This window comes from Myxine glutinosa, chromosome 12 (genome assembly GCF_964187855.1).
Source record: "Myxine glutinosa chromosome 12, kmMyxGlut1.1, whole genome shotgun sequence".
NCBI lineage: Eukaryota > Metazoa > Chordata > Myxini > Myxiniformes > Myxinidae > Myxine > Myxine glutinosa.
In genome coordinates this window covers 5,517,342-5,532,367 of record NC_136272.1, presented here as the reverse complement: position 1 = coordinate 5,532,367, position 15,026 = coordinate 5,517,342, and the positions used below count along the sequence as shown (strand labels likewise).

The 15,026-nt window shown below is 47.7% G+C and overlaps 1 protein-coding gene across 1 annotated transcript in view; it reads left to right on the top strand.

Moving 5' to 3' along the window:
- Window positions 1-15,026, top strand: part of LOC137418405 (zinc finger protein 385D) — a 691,629-nt gene that overhangs the window by 141,622 nt on the left and 534,981 nt on the right. The window contains exon 2 of the mRNA XM_078766432.1: window positions 1,494-1,554. The gene's annotated coding sequence lies outside the window, so the exon portion shown is untranslated. The remainder of the gene's footprint in view (window positions 1-1,493; window positions 1,555-15,026) is intronic.

Here is a 15,026-nt window from a genome sequence, read left to right as displayed (position 1 = left end):
TATATATTTATATATATATATATATATATATATACCTGTGCCACCGAAGGTTGATGGAGGTTATGTTTTCACCCCTGTCTGTTTGTCTGTCTGTCTGTGAACAAGATACCTCAAAAAGTTGGGGACCGATTCGGAAAACATTTGGCAGAGAGTTAGTGTATGTGACAAGGACGAAATGGTTAGATTTTGATGAAGATTCGGATCCGGCTACTATAATTTTTAAAGAGATTCTTCACCTTTGGGAGATATCGCCAAAACCGATATATAGCAGGATATCTGAAAAAGTTATGGACGGATTTGGATGAAACTTGGTAAACAGATTGGGTATGTGACAACCACTAATGAATTCCATTTTTGTGAAGATCTGAATATGGATTCGGATATGAGAATTTTTTTAATTTTTAAGTGATTCTTCACCATTGAAAGATCGGGCGAAAAGCGATATATAACATGATATTTAAAAAAGTTATGGACGAATATGACTGAACTTGGTGGACGAGTTTATTTGGTGACAAAAACAAGCCAATAAGATTTTCGTTCAGGTCCGAATCCAGATCCGGCCTATCAGTGGGATTGAAAACATAAACTGTTCAGCCAGGTGGAGGTATTAGCTCTACCGAGTGCATTTCTAGTTCCTCAGAGTTTTGTTCCGAGGGCTCTTTTCAGGATCGTCACTTATATTAATGTTCCCTGTGATGGTTTTTAAGATCTCTGTGAAGTTCTTCTTCATCAGCCCCATTGCTCCAATAACAATCACTGGTACAATTTTGGTGCTCTTCAGCTTTCAGGATCTTTTATTTTTATTTTTGCGATCTTGGTATTTGGTCATATTTTTGATTTCTGCGTTGTTTAGGCCCAAATCTCTGGGTATTGACACCTCAATTAGCAATGTCTTATTTTCCATTTTGTGCCTAAATACTATATCTGTTAGCAATGCTTTGTTTTCTATGTTCACGCTCGATGGATGAATTAGGTCATACAAGAGCATTTATTCCTTGTTCTCAATTATTGCTTTTGGTTCATGTTTCCATGAGTTTTCTGGAGCTGGGATATTGAAGTTTTTGCAGATGTGCTAGTGGATTACTCTATATACCTTGTTATACCTTTGTGTGTACAGCTGTTCTGACATGAGTTTTTTTTTTAACATCTTGATCGGAGATGACTCGTGTTTTCTGTTTCTACCTTACAGTATGAGAACCTACACTTGTCCGATTGACTCAGTCACACCATTTTCTTAAAGCCATCCATGTGGTGTCATTGGTCCTATTCGTTGTTAAGTTTCAAAGAAGCTATCCGTCTTGTGTCCTTGGTTTAGTACGTTGTCCATCATCATTGAAATGACCTCTCCTTCGCCTTTCCAATGAGCCTTCTTTGTCTACTCCCAATCTGTCCAACTCTTTCGTTTTAATATCTTCCTCCTCTTTTGTCATTCTCCTTGTTGTCAGTGTACATATATCTGTTGATATTTCGTTTTATTATTTTGTTTCCTACAGTCTTCGCTCTGTGCTCTTGATTTTGTTCCATCAGGCCGCCACCTCCTTCTTTCCTTGGCAGGTACGGGACGCACTGATTTTTGTCGAACATTTTGTGGATGGTGATGAGTTTCCTTGTTTTGATATCTAGTTTTTTGATTTCCGTTTGTGGCCAGTTTACTATTCCGCAGCTGCACTGGAATACTGGTAATGCTAGTTGGTTTATGGCTTTAATTTTGTTCCTTGGGGAGAGGTATGTTTTCAGGATCAGCCTCGTTCTACACAGGTTTTCTTTGGTAATTGTTTCACACATTTTTATGACAAATACTCCAAGGTATTTGTAAGATTATTCGTTGTCTAGCTCCTGTATTGTTGTATGTAGCTCGATTTTTATGTTGCCGGTTTTTGTTGGTCTACCTTGTACGAATGTGCATGAATGAATAGTTTACCTTGTACGAACACTTTTCGAGGTTAAATTCTATTTGAATGCCATCAGAGTACTGTTTCTCAAATTTCATTGTTCTTCCAATGTTTTGTTTGCTGCAAAGAGTTTTAGATCATCGATGCACAGTAGACGTGTCGCCTATCTTGAATCTCGTTGCTTTAGCTGGAAGTTTAGAATTTATTCTGGGCCTGGGATTTTAAAGATTGGTGTTTTCGCAAGTTTTTTTTTTTTTTTCCCTTCATCAATTATCACTGGAGAGTTTTTCCTCTTGGTGCTGCTTTTTCTCTTTCAAGCTTTGGATTCAATCCGCCTCCTTGTTGTGTTCTTTTGGGTCTTCATAGATTCCTTTCAAGAAAATTTCAAGTCTATCCTTCTCGAGGGTTTCTTCGGGGGGGGGGGGGGGGGGGGGGGTTTACTTTTTTTTCCTTAATTTGCCGCAGAACCTCTTCGGTTTGACTTCAAACATCTGGTTTTATTTTCTCCCTTTGTTAACTTATTCGTTTTTTAAAATCTTCGTTGCTATCTTTTATATTTTGAGTTTGTTTTCAGCAACTATTACCTGTAGGTCTTTGTCCTCGGCCTTACACATATATACAGACTTGGCATTTAATATGGAATATTTTTTTTGTGGGGTGAACTTACTTTTCAAGATGACTCAGAACCAAAAGTTCATTGGAATTATGTTGAAATTATTCTAGATTTTGTTAATGTGACCTTTAAAAGAAACAAAAACCACATTTGACATTTCGAAGCAAATAAATTGATCCTTGAAAGTGATGTAAACTGATATCGAACTCAATTCATGGACAGTACTGTGTTCAATTTCTGTACGTTTTCCAGAAGTATCTCTTTATTTTGCACATTAGCCCAAATTTTTTTCAACAAAAACAAAAGCTAAATTATGACTGGGATTACGGACAGTAAAATTACAGTTCAGTACTTCGTGTAACCGCCACGAGCATTCAGGAGAGCACGTACATGTTGAGGCATGCTGTTCACAAGATTTGCCAAGGTTTGGACAGGAATTGCTTGCCATGCAGTTACAATAGCCTGCTGCAATTCACGCACAGAGACAGGCTGCTGGTCCAAGTTGTCGATTTGACGCGTTAATTCTGCCCACAAGTTCTCTTTCGGATTCATATCCGGGGACATGGCAGGCCACTCCATATGCTCTACACCACGGTCAGAAAGAAAGTGTTGGATCATGCGACCACGATGAGGCCGTGCATTGTCATCTTGGAAGACAAAGTTTCCTCGAAAGGCTGCACGAGCAAATGGAAGCAATGTTTCTTCCAGAATGGCACTGTACTTGAACTTGTTCAGGTTTCCATTCAGAACAACCAGGTCAGTTTTGCCCCCTGCATGAAAAGCAAAGCAGCCCAAACGGTCACCCCACCACCTCCAGCTTGGACTCTTGGCACTATACAATCTTCGTTGTGGGCTTCATGCACTTGTCTGCGCACTCGGACGCGGCCATCTTGACGATAGACCATAAATCTCGACTCATCACTGAAGGTCACGTGATTCCATTGTCCTGGCTGCCATTGACGGTGCTCTCTGGCCCACTGCAATCGGCGCTGGCTGTGTTGTCTGTTCAGGCGTGGCTTTCTCAGGGGACGCCTGGCATGATAGCCTGCTTGAACCAGTCGTTGGTTGACTAGCCTTCTGGATACAGGCACATTTGTCAGTTGCTGCCACTCAGCCCTAAGCTGATTAGCTGACTTGGTACGGCCATTGCAGACTAACCGGTGCAGCTGGCGATCATCTCTCCTTGTGGTTCTGCGTGGACGTCCTGGCCTCGGTATTGGAGTAGGGACACCCCTTTGAGCATTTCTTTTCAGGATCTTTGACACCTGACCTTGAGTGATGCCATACTGCCGAGCAATAGCACACTGTTTCATGCCAGAATTTCGTAAAGGCACCACTCCATGACAAACAGCATTGTCAAGTTGAAGGACCATCTCCAGAGGAAGCGGCAATAACTTTTGTAGATGTGCAGCAGTTGTTTTCCACTAATACAGAACGCAACAACCCTTATATACCCGATTGTGAAGCCAATCATCAAATGTACCTGTCCTTACATTTTGTCACGCCACCTGTGATATAAACCTGTTGTTGACGTCTTGCTGCGACAGACAATCAGTGACATGGTTCTTTTAACAAATAAATCACCAAAGTGTAAAAGAAACTCACCAGATTGATATACTGAGTTAAGAAAGTAAACCCAAGTCAAGAAAAAAAAAATATTCCATATTAAATGCCAAGTCTGTATATATATATATATATATATATATATATATATATATATATATATATATATATATATATATATATATATATATATATATATATATATATATATATATATATATTGTTACTGTCGCGGTTAAGATGTTATATTGACCGAGCGGTGGTGTATTACCGCGACCTAACAGTTCCCCCGATTCTTCCCCAACTCACCCGATTCACCCCAAACTTTGGCCGTATCGCACCGCAGCTGCCCAAATCTGGAAAACTCTAAAACGACCGAATGCAAAGAGGAAAAGGAATAAGACGAGAAGACGGACAGAAGAGTAATTGGATTTATTATTTACACATATAAGTAGGAAGCAAGCAGTCACGTTTATTTACAGGGACATGAGACGCAGGTGACACAGTGCAATCTTTAGCTTATACAGACTTATTGTTACTACCCAGGACAGCACGAACAAAACAAACTCACGTACGCAAATGGATGGAAATTGCAGGCAGGAATGACAGGAGGTGGGTGGCTGGAGGAAGGCCCGGAGCTGGCTGGAGTTTGATCCCGCACGGGACGTCGGGCTGGTCCTCAACGGCCGCCGATGCCACCGATCCTGTCGTGTGCGCGGGGTAGCGGGTCGGAGCTGCTTGGTGGAGCCAAGCCAACGCTGCTGGTAGGGGGTCTGGCGTGACGGGTTCTCTCGCGTGACGGGTTCTCTCGCGTGACGGGTTCTCTCCTCTCTCTTTTGTTTGTCCAACCACTCTTTCTCCAACGCAACGACTCAACGCAACCACTGACCACCCCTGACGACCAACTCAGCTCTTGTCATGGACCTCTCCACACGCTCTTGCTCTGACGACCCAGCTCCTTTCCCTGTACTCGTCTCTCCTCTGTAAAAGCTCATCTCTCGTGGGGGCATCTCTCATGGGTTATATATAGCCCCACCCTTGAACCTTTGCGAACCTCCCCGATCGCTCTTCCTCCTGTTACGTGGTCCTCCCGGTAACTACCTGGTCTTGGTGACCCCCGGACCGTGGGAGGGACCCCGCCAGAAAGATATATGGTTTATACGCTTTCGTAACGCAATCAAGATGAATTCCGGTCAAGAAGAAACCCCACACCAAGGATCCGGAATAATCAATAATATATTCTCTGAGCAATCACCAACCATCAACAATGCACAATCAATATTCCAAGGATGTAAACTCATCTACACAAACTCTAAGATGGCCATCTTATATATTCCTCACGTGAGCCCCACTCCTGACTCCCTCCGTGGTCAATGTCTCCCACAATGTCTCTCGTCTCCGCACACGGGCGGTTGAACGAACCCCGGGCGGACGTGCTCCAAACTTGCCGTCTCGTACTGGGGACAGCGGTTGCAGCGCACCTCCTTGCCAAGCAACGGGGCAACCCAGCGCGGCTTCCAACGCGCGCGAGGCTCCAAAGTGCGACCCGTACGCGTCCTTGTAGACGGGGCAAAACCGAGCGCGGTTTGTAACGCGTGCGAGGCTCCAAAGTGCGACCCGTACGCGTCCTTGTAGACGGGGCAAAACCGAGCGCGATTTGTAACGCGCGCGCGGCCCAACGGGCGATCGCTTGGTTCCGTGCACGAACTCACGGGGACTTCACGTGTCCAAAGGTAATTACGCGGCCAGGTAACTCCTCTCGCCAAACGGGTTTCGGAACGCCTCTGTTTTCCGCGCAGCGCAAGGTCGATTCCACCTTCTCGTCGTCGCGGGGCGAGGAAGAAGAATCACCGTCCTTTTTTCTCCTCGTGTCTTTTCTTCTTCCGTTTCCGGCCACTTCCGTTTCCGGCCACTGGTTCCGAAGGGCTCCTGACCCTCCCATCACAACAACCCTTAATATAATACACACGGATACGCAACCTGAATGGTAATTCACATACATTCACATAAATATGTAACACTCCCCCCCTTCAAGAAAGAAAGTTTGAACCCAGTGAAAACTTTCTTTGCCGGCCAATTTGGAGAAACAAACCAGATAACTCAACCCCCCCCCCCCCCCCCAGATTAACTCAATCTGGACAAAGCGTCCGCCACGACATTGTCCCGGCCCCGTACATGTTCAATTTCCAAGTTGAACCCCTGCAAAGCCAAACTCCATCTCATCAACCTCTGATTTTTATTTTTCATTCTTTGAATGAAGGTTAAGGGGTTGTGATCCGTAAAGACCTTTATGGGAAAGGACGTGATTCCTAAATACACCTCATAATGTTGAAGCCCTAGCAGGAGAGCCAGGGTCTCTTTCTCCACGGTGGCATAATTTACCTGATGTTTATTGAACTTTTTGGAGTAGTAGCACACGGGGTGGTCCACCCCATCCTCATCTTCCTGTAACAAGACCGCTCCAGCCCCCACATCGCTTGCATCTACGGCCAACTTGAAAGGTGCCTGAAAGTCCGGAGCGGTTAGGACCGGAGAGCTCATTAGTATCGCTTTGACATGGGCAAAGGCCGCCTGACATTTGCCATCCCAAACGAATGGGGTCTCCTTTCTCAACAAACTCGTTAAAGGGGCTACCACATCCGAAAAATTCTTACAGAACCGCCGGTACCACCCCGCCATACCTAAGAATCTCATCAGCTCTTTCTTCCCCTTTGGGACTTGGAAGCGATCGATAGCTTCTACCTTGGCGGTCACTGGTTGTACTTGACCCTGCCCTACTACATGGCCGAGGAACACTACCTGTGCTCTTACAAATTCACTCTTGGCTAAGTTGATGGTCAGACCTGCCTCGGACATCGTCTGAAAAAATGCATGGATTTGCTTAATATGGTCTTCCATGGTCATGGTGTGGATGATTACATCATCCAGATATGCCTCCACCCCCTCCAGGTCTGCAATGAGCCTATTAATCAGTCGTTGAAATGTCGCCGGCCCGTTCTTCAACCCAAAAGGGAGGACCTTGTACTGATATAACCCATTCGGAGTGACCAAAGCTGAGATTTCTTTGGCTCTATCGGTAAGAGGGATCTGCCAATACCCTTTCAGCAAGTCAAATTTGGTAACAAATTTAGCTGGGCCTATTCGATCAATACAGTCGTCAATCCTCGGGAGCGGATAGGAGTCGGTCTTGGTCACTGCATTCACCCGTTTTAAATCCGTACAACACCGGAAGCTGCCATCGGGTTTCGGAACAAACACACATGGGGAGCTCCATTCACTGTTGCTTGGTTCGATGATGTCATTGTCCAACATATATTGCATCTCCTTCCGAAGGTACTCCATCTTCACCGGGTTCATCCGATAGGGGTGTTGTTTCACTGGAGTGGCCTCCCCCACCTCGATATCATGATATACTAAGTCCGTACGACCAGGTACATCTGTGAACAAATGTTTAAATTCGAACATCAGGCTGGACAGTTGTCCTTGCTGTTCCCTTGTTAAATGACCTAACTTCTCATCCAAATGATTCAACACTTCGGTGTTCGTCAATTTGGGGCAGGCCTGGTCATCCAAGTTATCAAACTTCACACCGGCGTTTCCGTCCATTGTCACCGGTGAGACAGGAACTACGTCTTCCACCGGTTCCCTCTCATGATATTTCTTCAGTCGGTTGACATGACACAACTGTCGCTTTTTTCGTCGGTCGGGAGTGGTCACCACGTAGTCTGTCTCATTCACCCTCTCCTCAACTGCATAAGGACCGAAATATCTAGCCTGGAGGGGCTGACCTGGAACGGGCAGCAATACTAACACCCGGTCCTGAGGACTGAAATTCCTTATCTGCGAGGTCTTGTCATGTCTCTCCTTCATTTTCCCCTGGGCCCTTCTCAAGTTCCGTCGTGCCACCTCACACGCCTTTGCCAATCGGTTTTTTACTGTGGCCACATACTCCCTCATCGGTGTCCGGGACTCCTGTAGTAACCACTGTTCTTTCACCAATTTCAACGGTCCCCGCACTGCATGTCCAAACACCAGTTCAAACGGGCTGAATCCCAAGGAATCCTGCACGGACTCCCTCGCCGCAAACAACAATAGGGGTATCCCTTCATCCCAATCCTTGGCACATTCAAAACAATACGTTCGGATCATATTCTTTAAAGTCTGGTGAAACCTTTCCAGGGCCCCTTGGCTCTCGGGATGGTAGGCGCTGGATCTTACTTGTTCCACCCCCAACAGGTGTACCACTTGCTGGAACAGTGTGGACATGAAATTGGTCCCCTGATCCGATTGAATGATCCTAGGTAGGCCAACCCAAGTGAAAAATTTAATCAAGGCCTTTGCAATAACTGCCGCCGTTATTTTCCTCAGAGGCACTGCAACTCTGCCTTCCTCAAATTAGTTCGGACCTCCAAGTTAAAATGTTTGGCCAATTTCAAGAGGTCCGACTTTAGCAACGCTCGGAACTGTGCCTCACTCGGTGTTACCCCAAAGTTCTGTGCCACAAACGCCATGGTGCCTATCGTTAACACCTGTTAACCTTCACCCAAGACTTTACCCCAATTTCTCAAAAAAAAAAATATTTACCAATTAATAATTAATTAATAAATTTTAATTAATAAAAAATATTATTATTTTATTATTTTATACAATTTTAAATCCCGGACGTAGACCCAATTGCGAAACCGCAAATCGTAATTTGGACGAGCCCCCAATTCTGTTACGTGGTCCTCCCGGTAACTACCTGGTCTTGGTGACCCCCGGACCGTGGGAGGGACCCCGCCAGAAAGATATATGGTTTATACGCTTTCGTAACGCAATCAAGATGAATTCCGGTCAAGAAGAAACCCCACACCAAGGATCCGGAATAATCAATAATGTATTCTCTGAGCAATCACCAACCATCAACAATGCACAATCAATATTCCAAGGATGTAAACTCATCTACACAAACTCTAAGATGGCCATCTTATATATTCCTCACGTGAGCCCCACTCCTGACTCCCTCCGTGGTCAATGTCTCCCACAATGTCTCTCGTCTCCGCACACGGGCGGTTGAACGAACCCCGGGCGGACGTGCTCCAAACTTGCCGTCTCGTACTGGGGACAGCGGTTGCAGCGCACCTCCTTGCCAAGCAACGGGGCAACCCAGCGCGGCTTCCAACGCGCGCGAGGCTCCAAAGTGCGACCCGTACGCGTCCTTGTAGACGGGGCAAAACCGAGCGCGGTTTGTAACGCGTGCAAGGCTCCAAAGTGCGACCCGTACGCGTCCTTGTAGACGGGGCAAAACCGAGCGCGATTTGTAACGCGCGCGCGGCCCAACGGGCGATCGCTTGGTTCCGTGCACGAACTCACGGGGACTTCACGTGTCCAAAGGTAATTACGCGGCCAGGTAACTCCTCTCGCCAAACGGGTTTCGGAACGCCTCTGTTTTCCGCGCAGCGCAAGGTCGATTCCACCTTCTCGTCGTCGCGGGGCGAGGAAGAAGAATCACCGTCCTTTTTTCTCCTCGTGTCTTTTCTTCTTCCGTTTCCGGCCACTTCCGTTTCCGGCCACTGGTTCCGAAGGGCTCCTGACCCTCCCATCACAACAACCCTTAATATAATACACACGGATACGCAACCTGAATGGTAATTCACATACATTCACATAAATATGTAACACTCCGCCCTCTCAAACCAAACCCCTCGTGCTCGGTTGGTTGTTCGGGGCTGGCTCACTCCTCCCCTCTATGACGAGGTGGAGACACGCCTTTCTTCCCCAACCCTGACCCGTGGTCAATGGCGGATGAAGGGAAAACCGCCCAACATGCAGTTGGCAATGCGAATTGCAATTGACGAAAAGGGGGGAATGGAAGTGTTGGGAGTGGGAATGAAGGGAATCTATCTCTTTCACTGGTGCAATGGAGTATTTCAATTAATGGGAGACACAGCCTTACCCTAAAAACACATAATAAGATATAACTATTGAACAGGGGTATTCTATGATTGGCTGTGGTGTGGATGCTTTATGGACTAATTATGGGATGCCCTTTGACCTTTACACAGCTCCGGAGGCGCAGAATAAACAATAATAATAATTCACACAATCAAAAAAATATACAGTCCTCATATCCGCAACACTGCACCCTCCTCCTCTTAGGCATAATCCCGGGCCTACAACTTTTATTTAGTGTGACACGTAGGTGTAGTTCCCTCTACTTTTAACCTGACCCTGAGTGCGACAGTTTTAAAACATAAATAAATGTGTCCCGCTGCTCCATTGCACCCTGCCTAACAGACTTACGCCCACAGTTAACCGAATTACGGAATTGTTCTCAAACTATACATTTACGGTGGGGAGCATTATTTACAATGACTCTGCTTTTATTTACAAGACTAACCCAGGACCTGTGATTGTTCTTTCTGGGGGGGAGACAGTCTGCTCTGCATCAATGCACCATGAAAGCACCCAAAAACGCACCAATACACACCCAAGCACCAATCGGTGCAGTCACCATTGTTCAAGAATGTTCAACAATAAAAAAATAAATCAACAACCCCTAACCCTGCAGGTGATCTCTTGCTCTTCGGCTCCCTCTGCTGGTTATTATTATTTGTTCTTCCAGTTGTTGTCATTCTCTCTCATTTTCTTACTGGCGGCCTATTTGCAATAAAGTGTGCCCAACGTGTCCATTTTATTTATTTTATTTATGGCCCACAGGGCCGACTACGTGTGGTTCACCTGTGGGGCATCGGTGCCCTGTAGCCAAGGTCCGCCAGCAAGATTTCGGGCCCTCATGGCCGGTTCCAGCAGAGGGGCCATGCCCCAACCCATGGGGTCCATAAGTGGTGCTCGGCCACAGACATGTGGTCCATAATGTGGTGCATCGATGCAGACAGCTGGTTCTGAGAGTTCCGGGCGCACAATGGCCGACTCACGCACGCTCCCCTCGGCGCCCCATAGCGCACAGGTCATGTGGGAGACAAAAGGGGGACAAGAGAAATGAGCGAGGGGTAAGGTCACAAGGGTACACATCAAACAAGGCAATGCAAGGCGAAATGCGTACGGAGGGCGAAGTGAGAAAGCTCGTCCCTACCGTACGTCACCCCCCTGTCACCTACACTACCCTTGCCCTTACCCCATATGTACAAAATCTACACATTACCAATCCGTCGCTACTGTCACGTCTCCCCATATTTCCTCTATACCAAATTCGTCACCACAATCCCTCTAACCAAAATTTGCCATCACCCAATTCATCATCAATCCTCATAAGGAGGAAGAGATGGAACATCAAGCACAATGTCACACCCACGTCATGATGCGTCTCACAATCCAAAACATTTGCATCAAAAATAATTAAACATGGCATGGTGTGGAGTACCTGTCACCTCAGGTGAGTGGATGCAGATGGTGCGAGGAGACTTCATCCTAACTACTTTCTAAATGACATTAACACACTTTACACTACCCGGGGTCTTTCCCTGCCAATCCATTGGCCAACTTACACTATGGGTTCTAAAAACCAATTCCCATTGCCCAAACTGTGGTGCTTCTCAATTTGGGGTCTCACTCCCCCGATTCATCTCCCGGTGCCCTCGCACAATTTCTGGGCTGCGACGTGTAGCTCTCCCAGCAGGTCTACCCACCTGCACACCTCCACCACTGCAGTTGCCACCCGAGCTTACCTAGCTCCTCACCCTAACCTAACTAACTGGGGAAGGCCCCTCCTGGCTCTGTCACCCCACTCGGTGCCCTCTGGCACTGGGCTACCCGGGTCCGTCCTCCGGATCCTCGGGCCCCATCCACAACAACTACTACCGGCTCCCAGAGCCCACCTGCGGCCTCACCTGGCCGACATCCTCACAGTGGTGGAGTGCCCAAACCAACTACACACACTAACAGGCTACACGCCCAGCCATTTCCACAACACTAATGCACCCATCCAATCACCATTCTTCCACCCGCACCACAGCTGCCAATATCCAACCACAATTTACCTGTACCCTCTACTTAACACTTACACTACCCGCCCCGGGTATCCGTGATGGGGGTCCACTCTTCCCCCATTCACACCTTTGCACCATCCACTCCACTCCATCGTTTCCACCATACTCACTCCACGACCATCCATTCCAATCTTCCAGATATTCAACACTACCATTTATTCCACATAGCCACATACACCTGTTGTTGCACACCTGTGCAATCACCTGGTGCCACCTGCACCCTCCTCCTCTTCCTGGACCATTTGGTCAACACAACACGCAATCACCACTACTCCCTCATACACTGCTCTACACACCTGTTCAGTTGCACACCTGTGCAATCACACCTGTTCAATCCTCAAACACACGGCATCATCTCATCTAACTACTCCCCTCTGAAACTTGCGCTTCCCAGTCGTCCCTTTAAACTATTGCGCTCCCATGTCATTATCATCCACACTAAACTACCTGCGTCCCCACTACAGGTATCCTTGTCACTATCTAAACCTTAACGTTACCTAATGTCATCTTCGCTAGATCCCTACACACAATATCCTAACCCACCCGGGCTAGTTCTCACTGCCATCAACCCCATAAGCTAGTGCTCCTTTGCCCCCCCCTTTCTGTGGGGGGATGGTGGACTGCCCATCCCACCACATCGGGGAGGTCCCACTATCAATTTGGCACACCAAATTTCAGCCAATCAACTGCCAATCACCGTACCAATCATCAAATTTTGCTTTTTTTTCTAATTTCGGGGCCAAAACACTATCCTCATCACCCGTCTACTTATTAGATCCTCTCGGTGCGCCAATTCCCTTCTAAAGCTCGGCTTCGTACAGCCGAGCAATGAATACGGGTTGTTTTGTGCCAGCGGCTGGATACGTCCCGCATTCGGGGCAGGGACGGGGGCTTACCCGGGCCGAGATCCCACGCACCACCTCGGCGTGGAGACATCCAATGTCCCGATCTCGACCTGCCGGCACGTCTCAACAAAAAGTGGTCGCCATGACGACCCTTCCTATCGAGCTGCCCGCTCCGCCTAGTGGAGCACGGACGCGGCCGTTCCAAGCGAGGCTCAGCGTGGATCGCGTACGGCGGTCCTTTCGAACCCGCCGTGGCTCGGATCCCTGCTGGTTCTCGCGGCACGCGAAGCCCGGCATGCACCGAGGGCCCGATTCGGCTAAAAGTCGCTCTAACCGCTAACCCGGTTACCGTCGATGCCTCACCTGCATGCTTACACGCATACGCTACCCCTTTCTTGCTACTACCTCCAGCTGTTCCCATGCTCCTCGTACCTTTCCTTACACACCTCGGTACACTCATTCCGCTCACCGACTTGGTCATACACCTGACCACCGAACACCTTGGCACACATTCGTCGCTCGCACACCTCACCAACACACCTCTCCACGCCCCTTTCTCGGTCACCTCCTTTTTGACGATCACAGGTGTGCTCTCACCCGCACACCCAACCGCGTGCCTCACGACCAACTCAAATGTGCCTTCCCACACACGCTCTACCATTCCAGGTGTGCATCCTTCCATTCCAGGTGTACATCCTCACTCCCCTGTCACAACCAACTCACGCTCCGTGTCACTATCACTACTTTCACCTCCATTCTTGACAGCGCACTCACCCTTACTCTCGACAGCGCACTCTTTCCTCATGCCCCTGTCCGTTACACACCTTTCTCGTGCACACTCTTGCGCACACTCTCCCGTTACACCCTCTGTAACACTCACCACAGGCGTACACTTTCTCGTTACATCCTCTGTAACACTCACCACAGGTGTACACTCTCTCGTTACTTCCTCTGTAACACTCACCACACCGTGCTTCCATGTACCCCCTCGCACACGCGCTACGACCGACTCACTCTCGACAGCACACTCACTGGTCGGCGCGCACTTTTTCCTCACACACCCCATGGTCGGACATTCTCGCACACCTCTTTTTTCGCACACCTGACCTGTCACACACTTCACCAACGGCCTCTCACGAACACCCGGATCCAAACCAATCCCCAAGCCGACTGAAGCTTTCCTTACATCATATACATTGCCGAATATTTCGCCACTCACCTTGGCACCTCGTCTCCGCACCTCTTTTGCCACCTGCAAACTCTTTATTTGGTTAGTGAGCAGCACATCATGAGTTGAGCACCGACCTTGTACCAATTCCATTACCTCCTCCTTTATTTCTCTCTTAGTTTCTGTCCGTCTCTTCTTAATTTCACTCACCTCTTCTGCCACTTCCTCTAATTTTTGCTTCACCTCTTTTATTTCCCGGTGCGTCTCCTCAAGTTCGTCCTCTAAGGCTACCGTGACCGTCTCTATGTGCATCCTCACCTGCCGGTCCTTTGTCTCCATTATCTCTGTCACCTCGTCCACCCTCATTGTCAGTCCCTCACGTACCATCTGACATTGCCTCTGTGTTGCTATTAATTCGTTTTTAATGTCCTTTTGTGTCGCTTTTAAACCCCCGATGATTGCAGTGTTCTTTTCCACTTGGTCCGCTAGTTCCCTTTGTCCGACTGTCAGCTGTTCTACTCCCTTCGTCAGACCCTCTATTCCCCCCTGTAACCTAGCCGTATTATTCCTCACCTCTTTCTCCATACGCTTCTCACCTCGCTTTACCTCCTCGCGTAGCCCCGAAACCTCCTCACTTACACCTCGTCGTATCCCCTCTTTCATCTCCTCCATCTCTTTTGTAGATGCCACCCTCATCTGTCCCAATTCATCCCTCTGAGCATCCAGTTTACTTTCTAACCCGATTTGCACCTCCTCTATCTGGTTCCCCATTCGTTTGATTTCCCTGGCAGATTGTTCCCCTATTTCCCGCAATTTGTCTTCCATCCTATTTTCTAACCCCATTAACCCATTTTTCACCCCCTCTAACCCATTGTCTAATCCCTCAAATTTTTTGTCTAATCCCTCAAATTTAGCTTCTAGCCGTTCCCCCATTTCTCCCATTTTGCCCCCCATTTC